The 16,633-nt window shown below is 28.5% G+C and overlaps 1 protein-coding gene across 1 annotated transcript in view; it reads right to left on the reverse strand.

The window, feature by feature from the left end:
* The window catches only part of LOC143635420 (small ribosomal subunit protein eS1-like), a 127,212-nt gene that overhangs the window by 101,403 nt on the left and 9,176 nt on the right, over positions 1-16,633 (reverse strand). The window lies entirely within an intron of this gene.

Raw genomic sequence — 16,633 nt, forward strand, 5'->3', positions numbered from 1 at the left:
ATAGCAGTGTTGTATTCAAATTAATGATAATAAAAATTCTCGTTTTTATGATGTAATTTAAAAAAAACAAAAAACACATTAACGTGTAAAAAAACGATGATTGTTTAAAATTTCAGAAGAATTTAGGTATGAAATTAAAATAAATATATAGGTAACAATAAATGTGGCAAAAGTGTAAAATGTTTGCTAATCTCTTAATGATTATATAGAGAATACCTCTTAATTGTTCAAAGGTAGAGTGTGTTTGATTCACTGAATATACACATCTTAATGGTTATTGGAGTCTCTTAATAATTAAGTTTCAGAAAATTTCGAATGATTCCGAGGTTAACTCTTAATCGATTAGGTTATTAATGATGGGTAAAGTTAAAATAAAAAGAGAGACAAAAATGAGAAGTGTGAGAAGGATTTTTGACCACACAAAAAACCCCTTAAAAATATATTAAAAAATAATAAAAAAATCATAACTCAAAATATAAATAAAAAACAAAAAAATAAAAAAACTAAAATGTTTCCGCCATCATTCCCGTTAAAAACAATTGACGAAAAGACACAATGGTGTGATCAAAGACACAATGACGAAAATGAACAAAAGACACAATTATAAATAAAAAAGACACAATAGATCGCAAATTATTACACAATGGCGAACAAAATATAGCACAATGTTGAGTAATATAACACAATATAAGAAAAAAGACACAATTTTAAGGAAAAAAAACACAATCAATGACGAAAATAAGCACAAAACACAATGATAAACAAAAAGACACAACGAATTTTTTCACTTACCATTGTGTGTTTTTTTATGAAAACGAGAAAGACGGTGGAAATATTTTTGTGTTTTTACTTTTTTCTTTTTTTATTATATTTTGAGTTATGATTTAAAAAAAATTATTTGAGGGGTTTTTTTGTGTGGCTATAAATTTTTCTCATCCTTCACATTTTTGGACCCCTTTGTAAAATAACTTGACCCTATAATGATTCATCATAAGATTGTTAAACAACCCATTTTTATGAAAGTAAACAAAAGTTGGGTAAAGGTGAGGGAACAAAAAAGTAAGAATATACATAAAAAACAATTTTGATATCTTACACTCTCAAATACATTCAATAAGTTGTTGTACAAATAGAAATGAATGTTATATTGCTTAAACTAAGATATTGATCAGTGTTACACACGGGTGGAAAATATTTAAACGTTATATGTATGTAGATAGGATAAGGTTAAAATACAAAGTATAACAAAAATGAGAAAAGTGAGAAAGAATCTAATCTATTGATCTTATATTTGGTAGAGATTAATTTAAGAATAAAAATTAATGAGAATGACATGAAGGTAATAACTCACTTATGATAATCTTCTCTCTCCACATGCAATGTACATGTCAATTCCTTCATCATTTTAGAACGTTTATAACTTTTTCATACAATATTTTTTTTTAGAAAAAAAATTCACTATAATAACAAGTGTTTTTTATCTTTAATATGAATATCATATTGTTATATAAAAATAAAAGTAAAAATTAGTGAGTTTTTTATATTGTGTTATTGGTTGTTCATTGTGTTTTTAATTGTTTTTTCTATGCATTGTGTTATAGATTTTGGTTATTATGCTTTTCAATCTGTATTAATTAAATATAAAAATTAAAACAAAGATTACGTCATCGTGTCTTTTTGTTCGTCATGATGTCTTTGGGCTCAATATTTGTCTTTCTACTTATCATTGCGTTGTAGTCATTGTGTAATACGTTCATGGTTTTTTCTTCGGGATTGACATGTGTCATTCACTTAATTTGAGAAAAATAGTATTAGGTTCATTGTGTATTGCATTCAAGTCATTATATAATATGTAGTTTTACGTTTCAGGTCTGTGTTATGTGTATTCATCATTGTGTCTTATGTTTCAGGTCATTGTGTTATATGTATTAATCATTGCGTTTTACGTTTCAAGTTATTGTGTGATATGTATTTATGTGTTTTAGGTATTAGATAATTTGTAGTTATTTTATCATTATATTTACATATTATTATTACACAACGGTGTTATTAGTATTAAAAAACACAATGATAAATAAAACAAATGACAAGCCGAAAGACACAAGGACGAAAAAAGACACAATGGTAAGCAAAAAGACACAATGAAGTGATTTTTGTTTTAATTTTTATATAAAAAATCATACTCATATTAAAGATAAAAAAACGTGTGTTGTTATGGTGAATTTTTTTATAAAAAATATTATATGAAAAACTGACATTTTAACATGATTTAGGAATTAACATGTGACTTTCATGTGGAGAGAAAAAATATGTATTATTACTTTTATACCTTTTTTTCTTTGGTCAACACTTAACACATGTCAATTAATTATGTATTATTACACTTATCATTTTCGTTGGTCTTTGTAGAATAACTCAACCCTATGTAGATATCATAAAACTTCTTTACATTGTTTTCTGCAAAATCACAACATGTAAGAAAAATATGTACAAATGGTGGAATGAGAAAAATGTTTTACAAATCATTGAATTGCTAAAATAATAGTCATACTAAAAAAGAGAGCACAAAATCAGTTATAAATAATTAATTGTGATCAAAATCGGTTTTTAAATCATTTGAAATGAAATAGTTGGTTATGATTATAGAAAACATTAATTAGTTATGTTATGATTCTAAAAAATATTAATTAGTGAATTATATGATAATTCTAGATTTTGTGCTCTATTAAAATATAGTATAGTAAAGGGTTTTTATGTTCAGGTTGGGTAGTCATTTATTCCTTTAACTCTTTAAGCCAAATTGTTAATAACATCTTTTGTAGAAACAAAGACAAACAATTGGAGATTTTTCTAATTGATATCGATAAATTGTTTATACACATAGTATAAACAAGCAAAACTTTGTTAACTAAACGAAACCTGTTAACTATTGCGGATAAACTTTCGTACAAACGTAGTTTCGAATGACAGTTTTCAGTTTCTATAAATTACAATAAAATGTTGGTTAGAGAAGTTGGAGATGGGTGATATTGATGTTGAACTTGGTTGGTCACATGGAGAGAGAACAACATGATACATTGAGTCTAGATTCATTATGGATTCCTCATTCCTAATCTTTATCTAGTTATCATTTATGGATTACTAGCATATAATATTTGGTAAAAAAAAGGGAAATAAATTGACATGAGAGGGGTAAGTACGAAAAATTTTGTTGATTTATTTTGGCTTTGAACCATTTGTGACCCAAAATTTCAAAATCTTGAATAGAAAATATTGGTTAAACATATACAAATGTATAATATTAAAAGCCCAAATCTATAAAATTAGAGAGTGTTACTTAAGAAAAAATGTATACAATAGTTTTATATAAAATATTACATGTCCAATATTTCACAATGGACTTTTGTTCTAAACCGAAAACCAAACCACGACACATTTTGAAAATTTATAAACCGAGATGGAAGTTATGAAAAAAAATCGATCGTAAAACCAAATTGATAAAACATTTTAGACGGATTGACCGGTTCAACATTTTTCCTACGTTAAAGTTAAGTGCATTTTTCTACGACCTTCATTGTATAACCGTAATATCACTTTTCATAATTTTACATATAGCATCCATAAAATGAATGCAAATGGTTTGACTCACAATGTATAGGTTATAGAGAAATATCATGTAGTATTTCTTAATATCATTCGACCATTCGATACTTTTGATTCCATCTCACCAAAAGGGATATACTGTTATGTGCAATAATAATATTCTTAAATTTGAAATCAACCAAACCTAATAAAAAACATATTAATATGTATCAGCTTAACTAAGAGTACCAGTGCGACGCAAAAGACATGATGCGATGGTCAAGTGTCTCCCTTCTATCATAGAGGGGAATTATTCAAACCATGCAATGTGCAGATAGATATATATGTGTTTATAGTATTCACAAGTATTAGCTATTGTTCAAAAACAAAAACAAAAAAAACTAAAAAAATCAATAGTAAGTGCCCTATCTTAATCATTATAACTTAATTAAAAAACATAATCTTTTAAATTTATCTCTTATTTTTGAAAGACTTTTCACATTTCATTTACCCAAAATACAAGGATACAAAATGAGTTCCTAAATATTAAAATCTTCTTTCCTCAAATTTCAAGGTTAGGGTATGAGGATTTTGATGTGGAGTGAATAAAAACTTCTTTCTGTTTTTATTTTATTTTTTTATCATTATTTTTTTGCATGTGTTTTTTCCTAAACTTTAGTATGTATTTGTAATAACAAGGAAATATTTCACAATTTCTTGATTAATCAAACCTAATCAAACAGCTTATAATTTATAAAATAATTAAATTATCACATTATATGAGTAACTTATAAAGAAACAAAACCTTCACCTCCTTGATTTTTGATTTGTTCCATTCTCTCTTTGTCAAACAAAGCAAACCACACCTCATCTTCACAATCAAGGTCCATGGAGCAATATCAGCCATCAGATTGTAACAATAGAAAAAAGACCAGATTAGGCCTGAGTTGAAAAGGTATTTGGGCGGCTATTGGGCATCATCAAGTTTTGTTGGTTTCATGTATTTATAATTTTATTACTCTTTTATCAATACAGTTACTTTACAATTCCTATGGAACTCTACCTATCAGAAATTTACCGTGTCACGTCAACTTCACATCTGAATGTGATGAGTGAAAGTCACACCTATACGCTATGTATGAAAGAAAGATATCCACTCACACGATCACGATCGCTAACTATGTGTACCTAGTAAGTGTTTGAACTTTGAAGTGAGAAATTCTAAGAAAAATATTCTAATACAATTTAGTTCTTATTTTTACACGATTAATAGATAAAACATAAAGATAACACTGTTCAAATTTTTATTGATATTATTTGTCAAACCGTTTACGAAACTATTATATATTTTATTTAAAAACATCTCGCTTTTCTCTAAACTTTATGTCCAAATGTTCCAAAAGAAAACTAATAAAGTCGTGTAAAAAACTATCGAGTACAAATTATTTAAAAAAATCTAATCAAAAGTTGAATACAATAAAAAAACAAATTGCTACGTGTCCCCATTTTATTGGATTACCAATTCTCCAACTCAATTCCAGATCTGTAACCCTCTTCACGCACTCAGGACTCACGTATCACTCATGAGCAGACGATGTGGTGTTCGTGTGAGCATGGGCTGACATGAGCACTCACTTATATAGTTATATTTTTATTTGCCTCTTTTAAATTTTAGAGAGTTAGAACATTTATAATGCAAGAAATAAAATCATAGGTCATGTAGAAGTAATAACAATCAAAACCGTAGCTGGGGTATTCAAATAAAGGGAAACACCTTGCTATCACAAAAAAAAATGTCACAAAGCTAAAGCATCTCATGATAGTTGAGTAATTTCAGAGAAACTAGACATTTTTAAGTGACACTTTAACGGGATATTTATAAACTTATTTACTGTAAAGTTATATGCACTAAAATATAATAGATGTAATTGTAAAAACAAATATATTAAACAGTATCATGGCACATATTATATAATATAGTATTAAGTTTAGATTTCATATTTATCTGTTTTTATATGGTTTGGCACTTATTCTGGACATTGTTGGGTCAATAACCCAAAAAAGTCTTTGGTGGTGTTGAACATCACAAAGTTGTTCACAATATTTAATTCTAGTTTGCATGATTGCATCTGAGCCGTTTATTATACAACGTGTCGTTTCTTGATGCACTAATTGAACTGATTTATAGACGAATTTATGTTATTTAAAATACTTAGAACACAAAAACTCTTAAATCTCTTATAGTGTTTTAAAGGTTCTGTTTTTATCAATAGACCAGCAACCCATTAAGTTATGTGTGAATCGCAATATTTGTGTCATTCTAGTATTCTAAAATGTACAAACTGGAAACAAATGATACATAACTGCTACCAGATAATGAAGTATAAATGTATAATAAATGTTTCTTCAATAAATAATCGTTATTTTACATCAAAATAGAAGACAAACGAACAATAAACTACACCAATAACCCCCCTTTTAATATAATGTAAAATTTTCAGTTATTTCATTTTATATAAATCAAATTTGATTAACCTTGAGTTTTGTTTATTTTCTGTCACTTGTTAAGTTTTAGCCTGTATTGTTAGTTGTTAGTAATTTTATAAGTTACAATTGAATTTGTGCTTTATTAATTTATTGTTCAGTTGTTTTTATGTGAATGTATATAATTCTATTTGGTAAATATTTATAAATGTGTACATATATAACATACTAAATTTTTTTATATTGAATCATAATTATTTATACAACAATATCAAGTGTATAAATAATAACTAGCTTTTATCCCCGTATTATAAGGTTGTTTTACATTATTCGTTATATATATATAACTATCTATATAATTGTCTATCATAAAATCCTAGGTGTCGCTCTGAGGTTGTTCCCCCATTCTCTAGAGCCACCAGATTACTTGATTTATAAATGGAGGCTTATCATGCATTTGACCCGAATTCGCGGGTATGGGTCTCACCAAACCCGGATAGTCTTTAAATGAGTTATAACATCTCATCTATTTGTAAACTATTTCATAAGCAAACAATAATTTTCACGGGTCATGGGTCTCACCAAACCCGAATAACCCTTAAACGGGTTATAACATCTCACTTATTTGTGAGATACTCCTTAATTATCAAAGAATAATTTCCACGAGTTATGTGTCTTACCAAACTCTAATAGCTCTCAAATGGGTTATAAGATATCATTTATTGACACTTTCATTATCAAACCCTAATTTAATTTATCTTCTTTACATGTTCTCCGTTGTTGGTTTATCATCTTCATCTTCGGTTAACTTACGATACTACCCACCATTGTCAACTATATCAACGCCTCTTTTTTCATTAGCCAAATATTTGTGTTCATGTTTGTACATTTAAAAAAATCAATATGCTCGTGTTCGTTTATATTTGTTCGTTAAAAATCTAAAAAACCTAAACATCTCAACTGATAAAACCCAAACGTTAAAAAAATATAATAACAAACTAATATATATGTATTAAATTAAAACAAAACTACGTTAGAAATAAAATAAATCATCATAAAATAACAAAACGATTAAAAACAAAACTTTAAATAAACTCCCGTAACACGGAAGGATCAAACTAATATATATATATATATATATATATATATATATATATATATATAAAGCATGAGTGAATGATCTTTTAAATTTTAAGAGGTACAATCACTCTTGCATAAAATACAATCACTAATGCATACAATTTTTAAAATTTGAGGGCATATTGTATTTTTTACATCATTTTACGGTTAACAATGTCTACTTTAGAAAATAATTACAAAAATAATCCTTCAACTTCAACACAACTTTGTAAATTTGTAAAGTAGTTACACATAAACCCTCTATCTTTACCCATTTAATTGACAAATTCATTAAAAAAATTATTTCTTCAATATCTTTTAATATATTGTGTTTTAAACAAAAACAAACTTACCATTGCAATATGCTTATTTTTGTTGACGTTTCAACGTAAATTTTGTTTTTTTTTTGAGGTGTTGATTATAATGTACAAGTCAATTAAGCATAAGAGTACAACTCAAATATGCAATTATGAACCTAAAATGTAATTACAAATTTAACCCTTCAACTATATTCAACTTTTGTAAATTTAATTAATAATTACTCTTCCACCCCCCTTAAGTTTGCCCATATAATCATATATATTATTTTTCTTTGTTTTTCATTTATATCTTTGAAAATAATTTGTTTTAATAGATTTCAAGCATACAATTACAACGTGTTTATTTTTGTCTACGTTCCAATGTAGTATGTTATAAACTTATAACCAAAATGATTTCGTGTCATTTAAAAAAAATATATCAATTTTGGTTCAAGTCAAAATGCCATTAAAATGAGTTTTGATCATTTTCTTTAAAATACTTTTATTGTTTCGGGTCACCGATTGAGGACTTTGACATGTCAAAACGCCTACGAGTTATAACTGGATGTAAGCCAAATAAGTCTAGGTCATTATAAAAAAAAGTTTAAAATATTATTTAGGCCAAAACATACAATAAGTAAAATGTGTTTGAGTCATTTAAAAAAAATTGTCAGTTTTGGTTTTGGTTAAAACATGTTATAAGTATAATAATGAGTTCGAGTCATCTTTAAAAAAGTGGTTTTGGTTTGCGTTAAAACAATTATATGCAAAATGAATCCAGGTCATTTAAAAAAATAACAATTTTGGCTATGGGTGGACATTAAATCTTTGGTCGTTTATGAAGGTTTCAAAAGACTCTCGAATAACTGTGACTAACATAGTAGATTGGGTTCAGGTCAAAATGCCCAACAAATGAGTTTCGATCATTTTTTAATATTTTTATTTTTTCGGGTTAACGATCGAGATCGAGGATTTTGATATGTTAAAATGTGTTCGAGTTATAATGGGATGTAAGCCAACTGGGTTTAGGTCATTATAAAAAAAATAAAGTTTTGTTCAGATTAAGATGAGTAATAAGTAAAATGAGTTTAGGACATTAAAATAAACTGTCAACTTTGATTATGGTTAAAACATGTGATAAGCATAATGAGTTCGACTTATCTTTAAAAAAAATAGGTTTTGGTTTGCGTCATAATTATTATATGCAAAATGAATTTTGGTCATTTAAAGAAAATATCAATTTTGCTTATGGATGAACATTAAATATTTGGTCGTGCATGAAAGTTTCAAAAGACTCCATAAATAACCATGACTACCATAATAGATTTTGTTCAGGTCAAAATGCTCAGCAAAATGAGTTTCGATCATATAAAACTTGGTTTTTATGATTCGTATAGTAATTGTAACGTGCAAAAAGCAACATTCATTTTTTGAATAAAACCGTATCGTGTCATATGTTTAAAAGGTTGTAACTACTAAAAATCTGTTTAAACGTATTGTTGTCACCGCAGCATCGCGCGGGTATACTACTAGTATGTATATATATATCAGAATTTTAATTTTATTTGCTGTAAGAAAGTTAATAATATACTTAGTATTCGATGATGAAAGAGATTCCCAAATAAATAAGATATTATAACCCGGTTTAAAAGCTATATGAGATTGGTAAGACCCATGAACCACTTATTTTTTACTATAAAACTGTTTCTTAATTACAAATTATATTTTTTTTTCAAAAAAAATCAGATATTAATTTTTAATATATCTATATTTTATAGGATTTTTATATCAAATATTTGGTGAGATTAATTTTAATTTAATGAGATGTTATAACTCGTTTAAGAATATCTAGGTTTGGTGAGACACATACTCGTGAATTCGAGTCAAATACATGAGAAACCTCCATAAAAAAACAATCTAATTGCTTGAGACTTAAGAGAACATTGAGAGCAACATAAGAGCTTTAAAGGTTTCATTTATATATATTTATGATTAAGATGTATTATTATAGGGATTATAAAAGTACTACATAATTTTAAATTAATATATTTAACCCAAATATTCATTAAGTTCTGAAAATGTAAAGTCCAACAACAAATGAGATTAAAAAAAAAAGAAATATTTCAATATCTTCTTTTTTTTAAACAACTAAATTTATAAAACTCACATTAGCAAGCATATAAAAGAGAAAAAAAAAAAACAAACTTACATCACTGAAAACGGGTTTTTTTTAAAACCAAAATTACATCACCAAAAATATTTCAATATCTTAAACACGAGTTTTCAGACTTTGTAATACTTGTATGATGATGTCATCTGGACACAAAAGTCAAGCCTTGAGCCCATGATTGTTGTATCCGTCTAAAATTACTATCATTACACGGTTATTTGACTTGTAAAAATTTTTAACCACAGGATCAAGATATTTTGGGATCTAGTTGTTAATTTCATCAAAACTAATCTCATTACAATTTAATATGATCGAAACCTATTGTTAGATTTTTAAGAACTCGGTGTTTTATTAATTATTGTGAAGTAACCAAACTTAACGAATGGATCTCGGATTGGAGCTTATTTAATAAATGAAAAATAATTTAAATTTTAGGTCGTCTCAAATATGTCTGGCTTATAAACACCACCTTAAATCAATAAATCGTATAAAATATTATAAAAATGTTAAGACTTATAATAGAAGTAATATAAAGATTAGGTCTAATCCTTGTCTTCGTCAATAAAAAGGTCCCTAAGACAATTGTTTATGACAAGTATTCCATTTTTTAATGTACTTAAACAACCCTTCTTGCATCTAATAAAAATAATTGAATATATATTACATTTGAGGTAAATAAAAAGTATGTATACAAATCCACCTTTTCCTAGACAGTCTATCTTGTCAACTATTTTTTTAACATTGTCTAGCCTAAATATATATTGAACAAAAATTGTTTCACAACACGTATATAAACTATTGCTTTGTTTATATTCTAAAAAATTAAAACCTGAATTTCATTAGTGACTCTAGTCGGTGGTTCGGCAATAGTAAACAAATGACATGTTTGATTGGAAAACAAAATGAATTGAAGGTAGAATAAGTTTCTTAAAATTAATTCTAAATAGAAAATTTCTCCTAAAAATAGGAGGGGGGGGTGTTATGCTACAATATACCATGCAACTAAAGCACCACCACCTGTCCACAAATGGCGTGCTCACCACCATCATCACCATCCGACCACTGGCGTTATTACCGTTGCCACACCCCTTCCAACAATTCATTAACAATTATACAAACAATATATCGGGTTTTTTTTCAACCACATAAAAAAGCGTATTCTTTTAACAAATTTTAATTCTTAAAATTTTATATTTTTTGAGATATTTTATATTCAAATTCATATTCTTGATATTTCAATATTTTATTTGATATAATTCGACTTTGATTAATCAAATATCACAAGAAGAAACAAGTCAACTTTGAGAATTTAGAAACTACATTATGGTAAACCAAGAAACAAGGTTTGACAATTGACATAGTAGGATAAATGTTGTTGGGTCATACAAAGACACCATAATCATGAACTGTTACAAGGTTGGATGAAAAAGACCATGTTTCGAATCAAGAAGAAGATTTAATTTGACCAAATAACCATATGATAATATATACTTGAGGGGGTGCAAAAATTTTAATGAACATAAAATCATTACGTATCACTAAATTATTTATTATTATTAATATAACGTATGCCACTATGTAACATACATCCATAAGTCCATAACATAAAAAGTAGGGTTCAATATTTACATTTAAAAGTATAAATCTCACTATACGCATCATATAGCAGCTTGGCTCGATTATATCCCTATTTCGAATGCAAATTCCTTAATTCGAGTGCCATGTAAATCCTCATACCATTGTTTTTCTAATTTTTTAGCTTGAAACAATTTACTCGCGGGAAGATCACAACTTTTTTAAAGCTCAATATCATGTGTGTCCATCCACTTTTATTGACTTATATTCCATATATTAGCACCGGATGTGCATTTGTATGGGTTAGATGCACCGTATACCGGACGACACTTCAGTTAAACACACTGTTGTTAAAGGTTTGAATGCACCTTTGTATGCACATTGTGTAAACCATTTAAAATTGTACTTCTAAAACATAACAATATTATAATTTAACATTTGGCATCTCTTATCACTAAGATCTGTACTTGTGTGTTTTGGGCTAAAACGTTGGGTGCGCACTGCCCTCCTGACGTTTTCGAGGTTTTTTTAAAGCGTTTTGTGGGTAAAGTTGGTTTGGCACAAGTTTAGAAACAATTCTTCTTTTGACTGTTGAAACCAACGGCTCTTAAAAAACAATTTATTCCTATATAATTCATCCACTCTCCAATCAAAACTCATATTTCTCAAACACTACTCATATCCAACTCTCTACAAAATCAAACCTATGGATTCTCCCCATTATTATATACAACCATTTTTTTGGCCCCGACCAACAAGGCGATGGCGATGCGGAGGAAGAGGCGATTACGAGTGCGGGTTTGCTCGTGACAAATTGTATGAGTTTTCTTTGTTCTCCTCCACACCCGGTTACGAAAAGAGCATCGTCGGATCTATTTCAATGTTGCTCCTTATATTAAACACTGAATTTATTTCTACATCTTTTCTTCAAAAAATTCAATCATTTTTTTTACTTTTGTTTATAAGTATAAAATATAATGTTATGTTTAAAGTTCATGATTTTTGTACTTCTAGACAATCCAATTGCCGCATAATCCTCTTCGATATTGACTTTTTTATTCATAAATGGCATCATCTTTTTAATATTCCAATAAAATATTCCTTTCATGTTATAAATTATATATAACAAGTAACATGGTATACCAAAATGTAGATCTCAATAATTTAAACTTGAAATAAAAAGGTTTATCTCCATAAGTTCGTAATCATCACATCCAAAATGAGTTTATGCCGATATCGTCTTCAAATGTACATGCCATTATACCATGCTCGTAACTTTCACTATATTATTGATTATGAATTTAACGCGTCCTTACACGTAGTGAGCTTTATTACTGAAAACTCATGTATGACGAGAACAAAAAGAACAAGTTTAAGTATATAAACAGTTATTTATATCTTTAAAATTGTGCACTTGTCACTTACAAATACGAATATTTATTTATATGAACAATCATCAAATTAACTTGGGAATTTTACTTGCATGTAATATAAGTATATAACTTTACACATGCGTCAGCGTGTGTTATTATTATATACATGGACAAAATTTGATGATATTTTGTAGTTACGGGGAAATGAATAAATATTATATTTCTCGCATTTATTTTATTATAAAAATAAAATAAAACAAAAATAAATAATGTGTTTCGTAATAAGTACTTAAGTAGTGTTTTACATTTATCTCTCATGGATGTATACAAGGTTTTTTATTACAAAAATGAAAAGGACATTAATGATCATATCCAATCCAATTTCTATAAAAAGACACGACTCACGATTATCTTTTTAACGTTAAGAACATGACGAATAAGTGCCCTGATTATCTTTTTATGATATTTATTTTTAACTATACTTTACATGTATGTTATCGTCAATGATTCTCGGTTCAAGTGGTTAAGGTAAGGTACTAAAGACTCATTTAAAAAGGAAGATGTCTTATTTTCAAGTCTCACTTGTGATAAAATAAAGGTTTTGGGTTGGATCAGATGGTTTTTTCACATATGATGGGTTTCCTCATGAGGCTGGTATCCAGTATTCGAGAAGATAATTAGTTAGACCAATGATTTGCCAGTAATCCAAATAATTGTTAAAAAAACATGTATGTTATCACTTTTATCATTATAGAAAAGAGATGGCGAGTGAGACATACAATGAATTTTAATGGGCTAAATTAAATTAACTTTTCTTTTGAATAACGCTAAATTCCACTAAATAATACTAAAAGTAAAAAACATCTACATCTTTGTATTCTGGTGTGGGAGAAGACATAATCTTCGGTTTAACCAATGAACAAGTGACATATTCTCCTTTAAAGTTATTATATTAAATATTTGTAATAACTTAATTAGTTTTTTTTTATCATTTTATTTTTGTACAATGTTTATTCACTCAACTACCCCACTTGGGATAATCCACTTATTCTTATGTTTCTAATGATAAAATGCAATCTCACTTGGAAATAAACTTCTTGATAGATAAAAATAATTTGGTGAAAATAAATAGTCTTTGTTGTGATTGTAATTTAGTAAGTTTGGATTTAAATGTGGTGACTCACCAACATTTTATTTCCTTAGGGCACATCCATTAAAATTGAAACGACATAGCAAAACTTAGCATGACCCTTTGAAAAATGATAACATTTTTTTTAAATTTCTTGAACGTTATAATAATGAGTGTATTAAGTGTATACATTTTTATTAAACTATTTAAATTACACTGAAGTAGAACGCAAATAGATAACAAACTACGTGCTAGCCACTTTTGGATTGCAAAACAAAGTCTTTTATATACTATATTGGTTGATCTTTGAGTCATAACATTGTTATGCATAACTCGTTGAACTCGGTTAAGTAGCTTTATAGCCTCAACAGTGAGGAACCCAAAAGAATCAAAAGCAAAATGAATAAACATGTGTTAGTTGTCAATGCACGTTTTCTCATGTTTGATCACTTTGCATGAAGCGGCAACTTGACCAACCGTGAACACATTACTCCCCAAGTCCACGAAAAGGGGAAACTCATGTTAGGTACACACATGCGTATTTCCCTCATGTCCATCCAAAGACCAAAATGTCAGCTGCTATGAGTGTTGATCTCTCTTCCAATGGTTTGGTCAAGTAATTCATTGGTGCTTATTTTTTGATCGATATCCCAACACGCCTAAATATGCAAAAAAGAACATCCGGACCAAGTCGTGTCGGTACTTGAACCATGAGAGCTCACTACAATGTGCTGTGTGCCCCCCCCCCCCCCCCCCCAGAGTTCAAACACCTCTTGCAACAAACATGGTATGTTTCTTTAACCAAGAATATAGGAATCATGAGACGATACTTAAGGATAGTAAGATATTCCACTCGTGACATATCTTGGACAAGGATAGTAGGAAATCTTGAGCATGTTGTGCCTGTAGACACTTCAAAACGGCCTTTTGTCTAATAGTCATGTTAAAGTGTACTTACAAGTCCTGGCTAATTTTATTAAAAAAGAGCACTTGTTGACTTACCAATACATGTTAAGTTTTATAGGGGGGCAGTTCCTTGTTAGTGAAACCGCTTAAGTCAAAGCTTAGAATTGGAATTATCAAGATATTGTATAGCAACATCATTTTAACTCATATTAAGCCGACTTTTAAACATGGTTTATACATCGTTTTAAATTTGTAAAAATGTCTTTCATAAAATTAAAATAAAACACTTTAGAAATTCAGATTACATTAAAAAAAAACTAATAAATTATAATCATTATAAAACTAAAATAAAGTAAAAAATGCAAGAAAAGAAGACGTAACAAGAGAAAAGTAGTCGAGGGAATTGTGTTCAACACAAATCACGAGTGTTTTAAAACGTAGTACGGGTCTTTCAAGAAAACTAGTTGTTATCTTTGACACATCATGTGAATCGGTATATATTGTCGAGGAAGACTCAAGCACTCAAATTGTGACTTAAATCAAAGCAAAATAGATGATCAAGAATTGTTGGAAATTTTGTGTGCATGAGAATTCTAGTGTATATGTATCCTCTCGTTCTTTAACGGAAAATTTACACTTCTAATCTACTTTACACCAATAATATACGTACGTATCTTAACCAAGAAGTAACTTAACTTTTATAGTTGAGTTTTTATATTTCCTTGAAACGACCCTCAAGTCAAAAGAATTCTCCACTACCCAATACCCTTAAGTTGTCATTTATTTTCTTCACTTACATCATTCCTCATCAAATTCAAGCACCCTTTTTGATTTGTGTTTATACTAAATCTTAAAAGCACAAATGGTCGGTCTTGTTGTTTGTGTGGGTCAAAGGAAAGCTACATGTTTTACCTTTTCATCGTCTTAGTAGCTGTTCCAACTTATAAGTTGCCCACCACTTCAATTCTAATTGCATTAATTTCATAAACAAATTTTGTTGCAAGTTGGTGAGACATGGTCATAATGTATTTTCGGATCATAACCTCTTCAAGTAGATTCATATGGCATAATTGCATAAACATATGGCAAAATCTTGTAATAACCGAATGATATAATTGGGTTTAAAGTTATGAAATTCAATAAAAAGATTATATTAAACTCAATATAAGATAAAAGGTGAGAAGTTTGGTATCGCAAGGTTCTTGTTGGTCCACTTGGTGGCACCTAGTTGGCCGATTGATTTTTTATATTTTTTTATTTATAACAATTCTAGTTGGCGGTTTTTTGCTCACTGTGTTTTTTTTATATGTTAATTATTTGTATGTGGATGTGGGCGAACTTACCTTTTGCTTTAGTTTTGGTGCCATATCCTAATACCGACCGAATTTGCGTTGGTTCGTCATCGCAACGTGCGTTTTTATCATGCTAATTTGTTGTATTCAGGAATTAACGAACTTATGTTTTGGTTTACTTTCGTTGTCATATCATCGAATTCACTACGACTCGCAATTGCACCACACTACGACTCGCAATTGCACCACACAGTTTGATAAACTAGAATGCTAATACCATCAGGCCAGAGCGTTGTTACCTAGTTATCTACTTAATTAAAAAAGGAAGGGAGGTTGGGTTAAAAGTAGATTTACCTAAACAAAGTTGACTGCGCCATAATTCATCTAGTTGAACAAACAAAATGTCTACTCATTTCTTAATACGTATATTTTCAATTGTTTTTGGATCAATTTCATATATAAGATTCAATTTATATGTTTGCTTTTAATTAGGTATTCATTTATGTAACTTATATTCGTTTAAAACATTAACAAATGAACATAAACAAACATAAACAAACCTATTTTCTTAACGAACAAACACCAACGAGAAAATCCACTCATTTATCCGTTATCTGTTTGTTTTTTCCATTATAGCTGAACGAACAAAAATAAAAAGATCATTTACATGCCTAAATCTATCATTATTGGCTAGTTATTTAAAG

The sequence above is a fragment of the Bidens hawaiensis genome, unplaced genomic scaffold (genome assembly GCF_021521415.1).
Source record: "Bidens hawaiensis isolate Kalapana, Puna unplaced genomic scaffold, B.hawaiensis_p1.1 tig00007499_1, whole genome shotgun sequence".
In the NCBI taxonomy this organism is placed as follows: domain Eukaryota; kingdom Viridiplantae; phylum Streptophyta; class Magnoliopsida; order Asterales; family Asteraceae; genus Bidens; species Bidens hawaiensis.